The sequence below is a fragment of the Mus musculus genome, chromosome 12 (assembly GCF_000001635.26).
Source record: "Mus musculus strain C57BL/6J chromosome 12, GRCm38.p6 C57BL/6J".
NCBI classification, from domain to species: domain Eukaryota; kingdom Metazoa; phylum Chordata; class Mammalia; order Rodentia; family Muridae; genus Mus; species Mus musculus.
The window spans coordinates 90,572,917-90,589,957 of NC_000078.6; the positions used below are offsets into that span (position 1 = coordinate 90,572,917).

The 17,041-nt window shown below is 35.5% G+C and overlaps 1 pseudogene; it reads right to left on the minus strand.

Moving 5' to 3' along the window:
* On the minus strand, positions 14,635-15,895 carry Gm2139 (predicted gene 2139; annotated as a pseudogene).

Here is a 17,041-nt window from a genome sequence, read left to right on the forward strand (position 1 = left end):
AAAAAAACAGATATTAAAATATGAGAATTCTGCCTACACTTAACTATTTATTGCTATTGTTACGAAAGTGATTATAGCTTTTGTTAAAGCCATCTAATAAAACTTATTGGCAAAATGGTTTTATAGTTTTAGGATTCAAAATATTTAGAAGTGACATTTAAAGTCTACCAAAATGGGGGTAAAAGCCAAAAGACATAGTTCAGTAAGAACTTGAATAAGTAATTATCAAGGAAAAAAAATCCAGGCTCATGAATGAGGCTGAAAGTCAAGAGCCTGGGTCTATGGTCAACGCAGTCTGGATTAGACAGGGACGATCTACCTTTGGCAGAACCCTAGTGCCAGGTGAGAGCCACGGGTGAGACCATTAGCCTGTTTGAAGTCACAAAGGCAGGCTTCTTAATCTTGAGAAGGGGGGAGTTGCAGAAATTGGTTCTCCACATAGCAACAGCCATTTAATGGGGCTAACTTGGAGATAGTTTTAACTTACAGAAAAATTATATAACTGCAAATATATTCTGTATTCTCATTCCTCAATTGATAACATTTTAAATGATTTGATTTATGATTTCCATTATTGTATAAGTGTATTATTTATTAGCCTTACTGTTTATAAACCATTTGAAAAAATACAGTAATCATGTCTATTCAGTCTCAAATACATGCATTTCATAAACACAGTAGAATTACATGAAGGAAAATGACATTGGGGCAACAGTGCTGTAAAACAAACAAAGTTTTTAAAAACGTTTCTTTTATAGCAAACCAAGGTATTTTACACCATGTGCTCAACTTTATCAAACTTTTGTCTCCCCCAAATAAATCTCTTAGAGTCCTTCCCTCCATACTTCTCATCTTCCTTCTGTCCCTTTCTTGTCTTAATCACATGAAGCCTGTTGAACACTCATTGTTATTTCAGAGAGATCCCTCAAGGTTTGGACATCCAGCTTTTTTCTCATGATCATGTTTGGGCTGATTTTATCCTCTTATCAGTAATGTTATAGAAGGTTATTCACTTGTGCTCTGGAAAACAAATTCTTAACAAAAAACCTTGCTGTAAGTTGTTTCTTTTGGCTCACTAGATGTTGCTATCTCCACCTCCTGCCACTGTACTTTAAAAAAAAAAATGTTGATCTACAACCAGTTTTTCATAAATTTAATTGCCAGGACTGGTGGTGAAGTTTCTCCAAATATATGATGAATTAGGAAATATTTTATTATGCTACTTACTTTCTATTGGTGCTTTTAGTCTGGTTTTTTTTTTCTATGCTCAATAATATATTTCTACAGCTCTACAAGTGTGCTGTCTGTCCTGCTGAGGATCCTTCCCAGTAAATTGCTTTTCTTAATTTCAGATTTTTTTTTTCATAAACTGGGCAATTCTTTTAATGCTACTATATCTCCTAGGTCTCTCATCTTGATGCTTATATGTTCCTCAATTCTTTGGGCCTCTTGTACATAGTATCTATTTAAACATCATTTTCTGGTATCTTATTTTGTTGTCTGCTTACATTAATTTTTTTTTCTAATTACTAGCTATTTTCCTGATCTTTGTCATTTGTATGCATTTATATATTTCATTGAGAGAATCTTATTAAAAGAAATTGAGACAATGTTTACAGAAGGTTTGGGAATGTGAATATTTCAGATTTGGGGACTGGCACACAGTAGCTAGGATGGAAGTCCAGCACTGGAATGTCAGTGATTGTTCTCAATATGAGAGAAATAAGATAACTTAGAAAAAAACTGTTGTTAGTTAATTTTATGGTTGTAGTGTGAGCTTGTCTAAAAAAAATGATGTGGGTGGGGACTCACCCAGCTTGTCATGTAGGAACAAAATCATGTTAGCCTGTTGCCAGTATTGCTGATTGCTATTGCCCCTGCCAATTAATATATATAAAAATGGTGAATTTGGCTTAAAGGGTCAACTTACAAACACACACATACACACACACACAAAGAGAGATAGAGAATATAGAAATTTAAATAAATGTCTAAATAAGTGATTGAGATATGATATTTGAAGCACTCAGAATTCCCCAGATACTGTTTTCAATATGAATCAAAATGCAAAGAACCAAGTTGACATAATTACAAAGTTCACAGTCAAGTAGGGAATTTAAACTCTTTCTCCCAGGAATTAGAACACAAAATGACAAAATTATATGTATAGTTAATTTGAATAATATTAATATGACACATATTTTAACATTATTCTGCATATAATAAAAAATATTTTAAGTACTTATGCACTATTTGTGAAAATAACCAGAAATAAAGTCTAATACACTTCAAGAAAAAGTGATATTATAGATTGTTTTCTCTGAGTACAATTTGATAATTTAATAAGAAATATGACATCTTCCTGAAACAAATACGTAGAACGTAAGAATTTTTAAGTGCACTCAGAGAGGCTACCAACTTGAACATCAACTGCAAGCTAAGCTCACTCGATCCTCTCTCTACTTGTCACCTTCCCTTCTACCAGTGTGTGTAATTAATAAACCTGACAATTGTGAGACCAGGCTTCAGCTATGGTTCATGTTACAACACAAGCTTCAGAAATCAAAGGGCTGTGTTGAAACATTGAGAAATTGTGCATTTGTTAATTTTTTGAATCAAAGGTTTTTTTTTTTTTTAAAGAAACAAGATTTCTTCTGAGAAATGTGGTAAAAATAAAAGAGCCCTTTGTATATTAATAAAAATACAATAAAAGATTCTTAATGCAGTTTCAATATTTTGGAAAATGAATGCTTTAAATTGCACATTGTGGTACATTTCAATATTTATTATTGCAATAGGAGCTTTTAACAGTGAGTTTTAGGGATTACTTTTCTCTTCCTCTTCTTAACCACATTTGGCTAATAGTTGCATTTTGCCCACAGAATACTTTAAGTTTCCAAACTCCCAGTCAACAAAACATTTAATGTTCTTCTTGTTGTTGCTATTACTGTTATTATTACTATTATTATTAATACCATCATTATCAATTATTTCTAAAAACATTGCTTTGATGATACTGATAAAAAACTTAATGAAGGTCTTTTCTGGATTCTATTTTGTTAGAAAGTCTGCTAGTTTTAGAGAGCATTTATCAGTAAGAAAATGAGCCAAGCACCTGTGGCTGAAAACATCCCAGTTGCTTAAAGCTTAGAGAACATGTCATAACTGTGAGTAAATAAGTTTCAAGTATGGCATCCTAAAATATCTTGACTTTCTCAATCTGTACACTCAGCAGAGTGACCCACGATGCATCTCTGATTTGACAAAGAAAAAGCAGATCTTATGCACTCTGTAAGTAGAGAAAAACCGAGCTGAGGTACTAGCAAGATTAAAGGAGTGATAATACATTTACCTCATTCTTTCAGATTTACTCAGCAGGAAAGAAACTTTTCAGTGAGTAAAAGTGAAAGTAATGGGAGAGTCAGAATGAGTAACCATGAAGGCTTTTCAGGTTAACATCCACATAAAACATAATGAACATGTGAAAATCAACTTCACTGGTTCCTATTTTCTTAATTAATTGGTACATATGTAAATGAGGAAAACCACAATTTTGAGTGTTTGTTTCATCTCAAATACAAAGGAGAAAAATGTTAAAAATTTCTCTTAAGATTCAGGTGCTAGGGCCATAGTGTGGAAGGAAGATGGATATCAACTCGTAAAATTAAAAAAAAAAAAGTTGAAATCCTAATATGTAACAACACAATATTAAGAGCAAGACATAAGGTCTGGTGAGATAGTTCAATGGGTAGCGTTTGCTCTAGAAGCATAAGGCATGAAGACCCAGGTTTGGAATCTCAAACCCATAATTAAATGCCAGACATCTCCACAGGCACCTGTAATTCCAGCACTGTGTTATGTAAGAAGATAGGCTGACCACAAGGGTTTAATGACCAATGACAAAGAGGCCTTATCTCAGAAACTACAGTGGAAAGTGGTAGAGGAAGTGATTTGAAATCAACTCCGTTCTCCACAGATATACTCAAGTGCACTCACACAAACACATGTTCATATGTATGTAGGTAATGCGTGTGTGTGTATATATATATGTATATGTGTGTGTGTGTGTGTGTGTGTGTGTATATATGTGTGTGTATACATATATATGTGTGTGTATACATATATATGTGTGTGTGTATACATGTATATGTATGTATATATATATCACAAACCCAGCAAAATATGAGGGAAAAGTCTATAGTAAACACAGCAGAGAATACTATATGTATGTAGGTAATGTAGGTAATATATATATGTGTACATATACATATATGTATACACACATACATATATATCATATATATATCATAATCCCAGCAAAATATGAGGGAAAAGTCTACAGTAAACAGCAGAGAATACTTAAGCACAGTTACCTAATGAAGATTAACTTGGGGCCTTGTTGTTCATTTGATTGATTTTGTTTTTGTTTTGAAATTCAAAGTGAGCTCATTATAGTCAATTGGAGAACTTTGGGCAGTTATGCTCTTCTCAAGTTAATTTCTCAAAGAAATTATTTCTTTCTTAACTTCTTTACTGACTCATTAAGAAATTCATCCTAGATCAACTTCCACTTACAGAATTCCTACAGAGTAGTAGTGTATTTTAAACAGACCATGGGAAAATTAAAGAGTTCAAATAAAGTTTATCAGAAAGACTACTGAAATATGCCTATAGAAGTAATTCCACTTAAGTGGAACTTATTAAGTTGTTTCTACATTGTGTATTTTTCATCAAACGTTTAAGCATTTTTCTTTGTTTTGTATCAAGGTTTTTCAGGAAGATATAAATATGAAAAATACAGATGGTTGAAATGTAACCAATGAGACCAGAAATTCTTGAAGATAATACAGACATTCCTAAAAGGCCTTTATAATTTGAAATTAATTTTAATATTGTAATTTAAATTAGAATTTTGAAAGAAAAAATAAAGATGAAATATTCATGTAAATACAAAGATAACTGCCCTTGTCGAAATCTTAACTAGTAAAATAGATAGAACACAGTGACTCTGGAATGGGAACACAGGTTTGGGAAGTGATAAAACTGGAGTTTAAAATAAAGGATCATAAATATATCTGTAGTTTAGATTTCTCTGAAAGTAGAATCTGAATATGGAACTATACTTAGTAATCCAAGAAAGAAAGACTCAGAAATGAAATGAGGAACACAGAATACCAGGATGCCTTATGCAACTGGAGTTCATCCTTTTAGAATCTCCAGATCCCCTCAATACCTTCTGAAGTACTGTAGGCTAGAATACTTATCTGTGATAGCTAAGCCTTATTGGATTGGGTTATCCCTGGTGGAAAAATTCCACCTGCTTTTGCTATGCATTCTCATTGAGAGTCAACAAAAAGGCACATGCTGGTTTTTTAAAAAAGGTTTCTATCAGCATAAGCTGAAAAAAAAAAAAAAAAAGACCACAACAGCACCAAAAGATTTTTTTTTTTCCACAGAAGACCTTCCTAATCAGGATTTAGAACATGTTTTGGTCAGATACATAACTATCAGTTCTATTGTATGGGCTTTCACACCTGGAGTGAATTACATTATCAGCATTCCTGGCTTTCTAGTTTGCATATAGTGCTTTGTAAGGTTCCTTCCCCTCAAGTCATGTGTTCCAATTCTCATAATAAAATTATATATAACGTTTTGTATAATATATGTTTCTAATAAAGTTACATATAATATTTTATATAATATATATGTATCTGCATCCTATTAATTTTATTTCCCTAGAGAACACTGGATTGAAGTATTTCTTGAAAAGATAACAGATCTGACGAAACTTCTGGTAAACTAGTCAAAAAAAAAAAAAAAAAGCAAAGACATGTATTAACAAAATCAACATGAAAGAGGCAGCATCACTACCAACCCTATAGTTATTAACAGGATTTTAAAAAAGAATGTCATGGAAGTTAGTTATCTGAGATAAACATCTCTAAAAGTTACAAAATGACAAGACAACCACAACGGGAGCAATGAAAGCCAGAAAAGTCTAAATAAGCACAAAACAATAACGAAAGAAAATTAATTAGCAGCTTGACCTTCCATTGGGCCCAGAAGACAGCTCAGCGGTAAAAACAGTGAAAGTGCCACATAAACCTGATGATCTGAGTTTTATCTATGGAACCCCAAGCAGAAGAAGAGAATAACTCACCAAAGCTGTCGTCTGAACTTATCATATGTACATCTGCCATCTTATACACACATACAATTGAAAAAACAAACAAAACAACAACAACAAAAATTCCCACAAAGAAAAACTCATATCCAGATAGCTTTGGTGATCTATAACAAGAGTTTTAGAAACACATATTTCTGAAAATAAAGGAAAGAATTAATGGGACAAAGAATTTTGATAATACCAATGCTTACAAAAACTCCAACAAAATGAATTAATATTCCCTTATGAGAAAAGATAAAAAAAAGTCTTTCAAAATTAGTAATTTGAGTCCAATAACATTATTCTATGTAATAAGGTAGGATATACCTTTATACAAAAGGTCTAGCTTCAAAAATCAATATTAATAGCATAAAAGGAATCATCTCTAAAGAGGCCAAAATGTATATGACAAAGTTCAACTAACATCATGATAAATGTCAAAAAATTAATAATAGAATGGAATATTCTTAACCTAATAAATATCTTAGGGTTTCTGGAATATCAACTACAGTCAGACAAGGAAAAACTTGTTTGGATGAAGGAAATTCTCTAAATCTATGCTGTTAGGTCTGTACTTTTTAATCATATACAAAGGCTTATGGAACTGCATAATTTAACTAATTGCATTATTGTTATATCAATTTAACTTTATAAAACTGTAAAATCTATAACCAGCATGATACAAGTAAAGGTGGGGATACTGGTTAAACAAATTTAGTATTATATTGGTAATTTACCAATATCTTGGTAATTATTATAGCCAATTCTTTCTACTTGTATATGTTTAAAATGTAATAAAGTTTGTATTTGTGCAACCTGATAAGGTGGAACAATTGATACTGACTTGAGGAAAGAACTAAAACACCTATTTAGTTGCTCTCACAATCTTTCTCCTTCTAAGGCGCAAGCTTCCTGAAGCCTCTGGGTTCCTTACAGATATTCCCTTGGGTGGTTATGGCATTTGATCCCAACAGTTAAGAACAAGAATCTCTGTTACAGAGATGAAGTTCCCAATCCCAGGGGACCAGAATGGAAAGGGGTGAAGCTGAGGACAAAGTTTGGATTTCCAGTGTTCTGTCAATTATGCTGTAATGCCCTCTGGGTGCCAAGCCCTGGTCAAGGCTGGACCCACGCCAAATTACGCAGTAGATGTATCATTGCCCCAATCCTTTGCTCTCATGGGAGAGCTTTCCCCTCACCTGACCTCTCTGACATTTTAGTCCAGCTTTATATCATTGCCGCTCAAACACACAGACAACTTTTAGGTACCCTTTGAGGGTCAACCTTCCCTTATTTTGCCCTGTACTTTATTTCCCTTTCATTGCACCTTCTCTGGATGATTAGTACCTTCCTTCTAAAATCTGGTTAAAAGTAACTTTAGAAGTTTCTTTTTCGACTTATGTGTGATTTTATATGTGTGCACATGTTTGTTTGTGTCTGTGTGAATGTAGGTTGCCCTGTTTATGCATTTCTATAAAGTATAGAATAGAATGCTGAGGCCCGAATACAGATATTCTTCAGTGGCCTACTGTGGATGCTGAGATGCATGATTGGAAAGCAAGTGTTCTTAATTGCTAAACCATCTTTCTGGCTCTTTGGTTATAAATATTTAATAAAATATTTGCTTTAAAGGGTTACTAGATTAATACTAATTTTGTAAGGGACATTTACCATTTGTAATAGAAAGTAATAAAAGAACTGGATAGTCTTCTGATAAAGCTTTAAGACTGTAGAATGTTGATAGGCAGAAAAGGTTGAAGGAAGAAGGGACCTTTTACAGCTTTTCATAATAAATTCAGTGCAATACAGTAGGCCAACTTTTTGGCCCAAGATATCATGAATAAGTACTGAAGAAGGTAAATAATCTCCAGGACAATAAGTCAAATTTCCATTTTATTCATGGACCAAAGTAATTCTTCACTGAATAGTAAAAGAAAGAAGCATTATAGTGAGTCAGATATAAATGTATTACATGTAGGATTAATCAGACAACAATGGTATGAGGTGTGTGAAAATTTGTCTATCCAGACAATTTTCTATCTTATGAGAACCAAGGTCATTCTTGCATTCCATTGTGTCTTGATGAATTAGAACAGGTTTGTGGGCCTGATGCTCTTGCAAAGTTTGATTCTCAGCACCCATATGATGGTTGATGATTATCTATGATTCCTGTTTTAGTTCTGACTCCTCTTTCTGATCTTTGCATTAACTAGATATGCACATGGTATAGATTGTATACATACATATACACAAACATAATATATAATATATACATACATACATTCAGCTAAAACATATATACACATAAATAAATGTAAATAAATAACTCTAGTATTGTATATTTGAGTTAAAGTGGATATTTTTCCATAGAAATCTCTCTACCAGTGCTAGTTGAGTCTGTTATTTAAATGCTTTTTAAACATTTATTTGGCATCATCGTGTTGCTTATACGTAGATGTTCAGAATATTGATACTATAAAAAGGTAAATTATATAAGATGGTTGGAATTTGTAGATCTTAAGAAAAGTTAGTAGTGAAAACAGGACAGCACTAATGCATCCATGGAACATTTGGAGATTACCAGAGAGTTCAGTTCCCTGGAGAAAAGTGAATGGGGTAGGTTTGATAACTAAGACTTGTAAGAGATGCTCATCAGCTTTAAAAGACCAGGAAAGCTTTGGATAGGCTGCTGGAGGAGAAAAAGCATCAGTTGTAAGCTGTAAGCCCTGAAAGCTTCAGTAACAGCTTAAATGTCAAATTATGATCATGGGCACAATGCCATTATGAATGTTATAAATGTAACCAGCTGATTTCTAAATGGATTTAAGATTTGCTTCACAGGAAGAAATGCATGGCAGCTACTGTAAATTTGATCAAGAATACATTTTCAGTAAGCTCATAGCCCTTGAGGCTTTGAACCCACTACTGTTAAATTGACGTAGTACAAAATTTATCTTTAAATTCATATTGCTATACCCATAAATTCATGAAGTTCTCGGTCCTCATAAGGGAAATTTTATGAAGCTAACAGTGGTCAATGCAAAAACTCACCACTGGTCAAAGTGCAGAAAATTAGCATCTGTGGAGTGCTCAGCCATAAACAGGGTTAATCACCCTGTACCTTAAGACTGCACATTGTGGCAGAGGGTAAAAATGTGTAAGACTTAGAGGATGAAATGGACCAAAGTGAAGCAGTTTCTTCCAGACATGATAGGACCACTGATCTCATGAACTTCCAGCTGTTATGGTTGCTCTCACAAGACTGGTACAATAATAAGCCAATCAACATTCTGGCACACCAAGGGGAGGGACTTACAGTTTCCTTCACCTCTACCTGAAGAACTATTGATAATTGTTGGCTACGGGGGGAAGGAGAGTCGGTTTTCTTTAGATATGCGGCCTCCTCATAGGTTAATATCTAGTAGATGTGTCACATACCCAAAAGTATATGAGAAGCATGTAGTGGGGTTATTGTGCTTTTTTTTTTTCAAGAGGCCATAAAGTTGGAAGGAAATAGGATATGGATCTAAGAGGAGGCAAGAATAGCAGCACAAGTATGAAGATCTCAAAGAATTAATAAAATATTATAGTAACAAAATAATGTTAGAAGACAGAGCATAGGATCTACCTCTACACTAGGAGCTATAAGAGCCACTTTTGATATTGAGCAGAAGAATGGTAATGACCTTGTTCACATTTTACACAATTGCTGAGTTTAGATTTTAAAAGTTGTATAAATTAATAGAGAACAGTTATAAAAATTAGTAGAGATTAGTTATAATTTCATTAGAAGAAATTAGGTAAGAAAAGACCAAGAAAATCCATATAGCACATCCCTAAATATAGAAAGATTTACCTCCATGGGGGGGGGAAACAAGTCTTTCTCATTCCCCAAACTGTGAATTAAGCATTCCTGAGCATATAATATACCGAAAGAATTGTGATGAATGAAGAAAGGAAGGAAGGAAGGAAGGAAGGAAGGAAGGAAGGAAGGAAGGAAGGAAGAAAGAAAGAAAGAAAGAAAGAAAGAAAGAAAGAAAGAAAGAAAGAAAGAAAGAAAGAAAGAGGAGGGAAGGGAAGGGGAAGGAAGGAAGGAAGGAAGAAAGAAAGAAAGAAAGAAAGAAAGAAAGAAAGAAAGAAAGAAAGAAAGAAAGAAAGAAAGAAAGAAAGAAAGAAAGAAAGAAAGAGGAGGGAAGGGAAGGGGAAGGAAGGAAGGAAGGAAGGAAGGAAGGAAGGAAGGAAGGAAGGAAGGTAGAAATAGTGAGGGATCAGAACCAACTTGAATTGTAAAATACTCAAAGACAGCATGTCTAGAATAAACATCATTTATATCTGCAAACACTTAATTATTGTAAAAAATAGTTATAATTATCTTTGTGCTCAAAGGCCACTGACAATTTTCATTAGCAAGTATCTAAAATAGATTTTTCTGAAAGACCAAGGTGTTCTGTCCAAGGGTTGCTTCCAATAAAGATATGAAATGAACTCTCCTTCTTTAAATAGTTGTTATTAAGAAAATACTTCCAAACAACATACAATTTTGAGTTAATATTCTCTAAACATGGCCTATGTTTAACAGACCAAAGCAATGGTCTTTTAAGTTTTCTACACCCAGTCTTCCTTGATTTTCTCAACTTCCTACACCACTCCCAGACTATCCTGCTTTAAGCAGATCACTTTTCATTGTTTACCAAGTTAAGAACAATCTGCTATGTCTTAAAACCTGTAGCCATCACGCAAATTCAAGACAAAACAATCATTGAAAGAAACAAGGTAAAGAGATCAACTTTAAAGATAAGTTGACAGGGTTCAGATGGGAACTGAGTATAATTATCGACCTTCACAATCCCAATGTCATCTTTTAGAAAAATGGAAGAGTAGAAGTTCCTACCAAGACCTTGAGATGATTTGTTGTGATAATAAATACATGCCCTGCTAAGCCATAAAAATCCATGAAATAAACCAAATTTATATCACTGCATGCAGAACTTTGTCACATTTGCAACAGATACATGTGTCCACTATCTTCCTGGGATTTTCTAAAGTCTGAGATAGCAGTCATTCCTATGAAGCTCACCTTTATAATAAAAATCTACATATAAATACATATTTGAATTTTATATATTGGTAAGTGCTATTTTTGAAAGACAAATACAGAGTATATAGGAGGGGCTGATGTGGTCATTGAAGAACTCTCTGAGGAAGTTACTAATCATCTCACATCCAAATATTTGGAAACCAAAATCACGTAAAGCTAAGGAAAGTAAGGGACTTGAAGGCAATGAACCCCAAGGTAGATATTTCCAAAATATAAAAATGGCTAACAATACTAGGCCATTCCAACCTGGTGACTGGCATAATATGACATCAGATGCCAGGAATCTTTCATTGAGGAAAGACAATGAAATTTTATGTTTCATGTTCAGTGTAATAGGATGCTGCTGGAAACTTTGAGGACGGATAACTACAGTTCACTGGATAGTAAGTGAAGCAGACATGATGAGAACTGATGCTAGAATCAGGCCGAGACCTCAAATTATATCAACATTCAAGATCACCGGTGCCTTGGCTTTTTTTTTCTGACAAAGTGGAAATGAAAAGAAAGTACTCCACTTGGGATGTAGCTTAGAGAGCATACGGGAATGACGGATATGAAGGATGGCTCGATCCAAAACCACAGCTTGTTTCTTATGCCACCTCCACACTTCGACCTTCATGAATCTTCCATGCAAATAGTAATTAGCACTATAGGACTGTGCTGTGTTAGTGTGAATACCCTGGATTGTAATGGTTTTTTCCTTGTGATTTAAAAAAGAAATTTAAATGTTTTCATGACTCCTCTAAAACCTCTGGGACCTTAAATACTCAATAAAGAGGTTGATCCTGGCTCTATTGTCAAAATAAGAGATTAGAAGTTTTACTAGATACAAATGAAAATGATAAATCCCAAAATACAATAGATATTCCACCATTACTATATTTTTATATTTTATGTAATCCCTGAGCATCTGAATTTGCATTCGTTTATTTATATTGCTTCCTAAATTCCTTACTTACATAGCCCAATCATTCTTCAATGTCAAAACAAACAAAAACCCCAGCTCCTTCATTACACATCTTTCTTAAGTCTTCAACTTCTCTTGATCCTTCTCTGTCTCGAAAGTTCATACTAGTATCTGTCTCACAATGCTAATTAGATGCTTTTCATTTATGTTAATGTATACACTTCTCTTCTTTGATGTTCATTGATGTTACAACATGGCTGTATCTCTTTCTGTGCCTAGACAAGTGTTTTACTTAGAGTGAAGCCCCAATTAATATTTATTGACCTTAATATCCAAGAAAACAATCTGTCAGCCAATTATTCTCACCAAAGTCTATAAAGGCAAGATGGGTCCTCAGTATTCTTGCCTAGACTATGCTGTGTGATCACTGTGAGGCTATCTATTAAGAAGAAGAATGCTAAGAGGAATGCCAACTGCAACTCCCTACTTCATGAAAGATGCTGCCAGGACTCTAAATAACAACTTTATGGAGAATTCACCCAGTACCATCTGGAGCACAGACAGAGGCTTGTACCTCCCTGACTCCCAGAGCCAAAAGTCTAGAGCCTTGGCTGAACGGAGACTTTAGTTAATGATGACTGCAATTAAAATAGTTGAAAAGGATGGCTTTCAATGTCACATAGAAAGGAAATTAGATTCTATATCTATCGTGTTTACCTTACTCATTTAAATCACACTCAATTGAAAATTTATTAGAAGGCACTGTGCATAAAACCCTTGAAAATACAAGTAGACGAGAAAGTCCCATACTTTCTCAATGGGACTGTTCTATAGGACAGCAAAGGGGTAGAAGAAAAAGAAAATGTAAAGATGACTGTGTCTCCAATAAGAAAAAAAAAAAGACATCTTTACGTCCTTCATAGATGGTGTCTGCCATTTTGGATGAATTATTCTATACTCTTGAACTTTAGCAAGTCCCTGAGGGATATATCTCTGACAGGATTGCTGAATAGTTTCACTACTTAGTAAACATAGAAATTCCTATATTATCCAATAGATTTTAATTACTAAATTTTTAATTAAATTCATGTGTTGCATTTTAATTTGCAAGTTATTGTTTTGAAGAAGGAAAGTTAATATTCACAATAAATTAATAAATAACTATAATTGAAATCATTAATTCAGAAACTCATCGAATGTATTTATTATGGACCACATAAGAGCAATTTATTTTGGTTATGTTCACTGTTAGTTCTTAAGGGGTGGCTATGTTTCCCCTCTGAGAACATTTAGCAGTGTCTGCAGATTTTCTTGGCTGCCTGTTAAACTGCCTGTACTTCCTGAGGAATGACACTTTCTTCTGGAAGATCTTACTTGGCACCTTTCTTACCCAACATTGTTCTCTTTGTACTCATGAACTCATAGCAGCAGTGATTGGCTGCAGAGAACCTGGACAAGATCAAACCTATCAACCTCCTATCACATGGAGGGTAGAGGAGCTTTCCAGACCACATTCCTGACTGAGAAACACTAATTGGGCATAGTGAGTTATAAATAACAACAACAAAACCATGAAGTTGGAGGGAGACTCAGGGAGGTAATTTTGAAAGAAGTTGTTGGGAGAGAGTGGGGGGGGGTGAGATACAATCAAAATATATTATATGCACGTATGAAATTCCCAAAGAGTAGATAAATACTCTATTTAAAAATAACCAAGACTTACCTGGAAACCATAATGGAAGAAATTATGATATTGTAGACCAGAAGGACTTTAATAAAAAGAGTGGTATTGCAGATTGAAAAACGTGTGGCAGGAGTCTCTAGCCCTACTCTCTAGATGACCGGAGGTATGAAGAGAGGGATTGTCACAGGAAGTATCTTAGTTGGTGCTCTATTGCTGTGGAGAGACACCACAACCTATTCTGCAAGAACAGGTATGTTTGCTGACTAAAATGTTTATTCTTTTAAAAAATTAGTTGCTCTTTATGCAACTACACAAAGTTCACAATGTTTCTTTGGCAACGGGATATAATGGAATTTTACAATTATATAAAAGTGTTGCCTTTGCCTAAGAAACAGTATCTACCTGTGTGTACAGTAGTTGACTGACAAAATTATCTACCATCCAGGACCCTAATTGTCAAAATATGCTACCTCATATTCTAGGATCTCCAAAAAACAAAGAGATACAGTTACACACATGTATGCACATGCACACACACACACACACACACACACACACACACACACAAATACACACACAAAAAAACTTTCTGTGGCTCAAACACAGTATCACAACCTATCTGCAGGCAACTCGAAATAATTGCCAAAGAATTAATTAGTGATAAGAAAACTCCTTTCAGTGATGAGGAAATACTTAGCAGTTCCATCTAGCTTGCTTTAGTTCAACTCTAGGCAAGGAATCACAACCATCTTCTACTCAACATACACTTATGCTTTCTGAAGAAGAACTTGGTTTTGCTGTTGAACCCAAACAGCTCTTCCTCATAGCGTTCCCTCGATGTTTTGTATGTAGATTCCAGAGTCTCCTTTACCATGTACAGGTTTCTCTTGTTTCTCAAGTTTATCTTCTTTTAATTTAAGATTATTATGAAGTTCTCTGTCGATTTCCTCCTTGTTAGATTGTGCATTTGTACTTTCAAAGTCAGAACTCTTTCTCAAATTTCATTGGACCATCTCGATGGATACCAAATCTTTCCCCGCTACCTCCATGAACTCCCTCACCTTCACCCCCAGTCCTGTCTTGGGGCAGAAGGAATTCCTGGAACTAATTGACTCTTGGTATCATTTCTGAGTTGCCTGTTTTCTGGTCTGACCTTGGGACTTGGTGTGCTTCAGCTTCCCTGTGCTCTTGGTTGGCTACTGCTTTCTGGCAGGTAGGGGGCAAAGACCTGGCTGGAAAAGAGCTCCCCCTCCTAATAGGTGCTGGAGCAGGTAAGTGGGCCGAGATGGTCTATACTGCTTGTACCATGGTTGAAATTTTGTTCAAAGAGTCTGAGGGATTGATCGATCTTGGGCTAGCTGTGGTTTTACAGATCTTGGGTCCTGTGTGAAGGCAGAACCAAATGCATTGCTCTGGAATAAGGTACCACTATTTGATGCTTCTGTTTCCAAAGGACGTCAAGGAGCTCCCAGCAACACCAACAGCACCAAACTGATGCCCAACTGATATCCTTGGGCTGAACTGACTTGTATGCTGGCATCCTGCCGAAAGGTCCGTAGGAACTCACTGACTGAAATGAAGAAGATGAACCTAGTCAAGACTGAACAATAGCTGGGCAAAGAACATTGGGATTTCGGTGGCTCATAGACAGAAATCTTTAATATCAGTCTCCTGGAATATAATATAGTCAAAGACTTCATCTGGAGGCAGTTTGGGATAATCTGTTGGTCTATCTGTTCTATTGAATAATCAAACTTTGGAGAAGGCTACCGTGGAGTTCTCGTTGTCAGCGGTATAGAAGATGCCCTCATAGCAGACCTCCGCCTAGGAGATGAGGCTGATCTTACTGTCAATGTAAGGGGTGTTCCTCCTCATGGCACCGTCTTTGCCTGCCCCTGCACTCAGGCAGATCCCTTGCTGAGCCTGCTGCTCCGCAGACCCACCAGCTCAATCTATCTGTGCCACACAGCAGCCACCGGAGAACCAAAGTGGCAGCGGCTGATTATACTCTGCTACCCTCCCAAGACCTCCAGCTCCCCGTTCTTTTTTTTACATCTTGATGGACTTTTGTTTACATATTGTGGCTTCAAGTTTTGTGTTTTTATGGGATACCTGGGTCTGTGAACATGTGAGTTTCTGCATTCATGTGTGTTTCTCTTCCTCTTTCTTTAGCTCTTCTGTTTGTTTTGTCCTGTTCTGATTTGTTTGGTTATGTTTTATCTTACCTTATTATTTTATTTTGTTTTTAGATGCGTGTTTGTTTCCTAACAAGAGACAGACATGGTTTGGATCCAGATGAGAGGGGAGAGAGGTGGGAAAGATCTATGGGGAGCTGGGGGGGGGGGAGGGAAAACCATAGTAGAACTATATTGCATTAAAAAGCTATTTTTAATAAAATTAAAATAGCAAAAGGTAGATAAGTAACCTTTATACTTTATAAATCTGTACACGGGCCTCTATTTCAATTTCTTGAATAAGCAAAGTAGAACAGAAATAACCTGGCCCATCCTCCACCTACTGGTAACAGATGGGTTGGCATCTGCACTGGGAATTACCTGTTTTGCCTCCCTGGCCCAGTGCTGGGGTTCTAGACAGATGCCATCCTGCCTTGCTCTTATGTGGATGCTAGGGATTCAGACTCATGGCCTCCTGGTTGCATCCAAGCACTATACTCACAGAACCATCTCTATGGTCTTTTAAATATGGTTATTTCTCTTACTTTTCAATTCTGTATGTTTTTCCCATGATATACAGATATTGGTAGCTTCCTTCCTCCCTTTTCAAAGCCCTCTCAAACATGAAATGATAAAGTGGCATCATAGGTAGTCGTATCCTCTGTAATGATGAACTAGGCATCATAATGCTTTCTTCAAGCCTTTTATGACATTACTTTGAAAGAAGGAATATTGACTGTACAGTTGGTTTTCTGTTTTTTTTTTTGGGGGGGGGGAGAAAAGAGCAAATGATCAGTAGTTGGTCCTTCTTTTGCCCCAAAATTTGGCATCGAAGGCAAACCTCTGATGAAGTACATTTGCATTTGAATTATATCCACCCCCAGAGCCAATCCCAGGTCTCTTCCAAAAGCTTTTATGTGCGTTGTGAGTTCTTGTTCAGCTTGTTCCAATAGTGGGCTTCAATTCAGATAAATGACTTCCAGTCTAACAGAGTGGGTGTACGGCCTGCCAA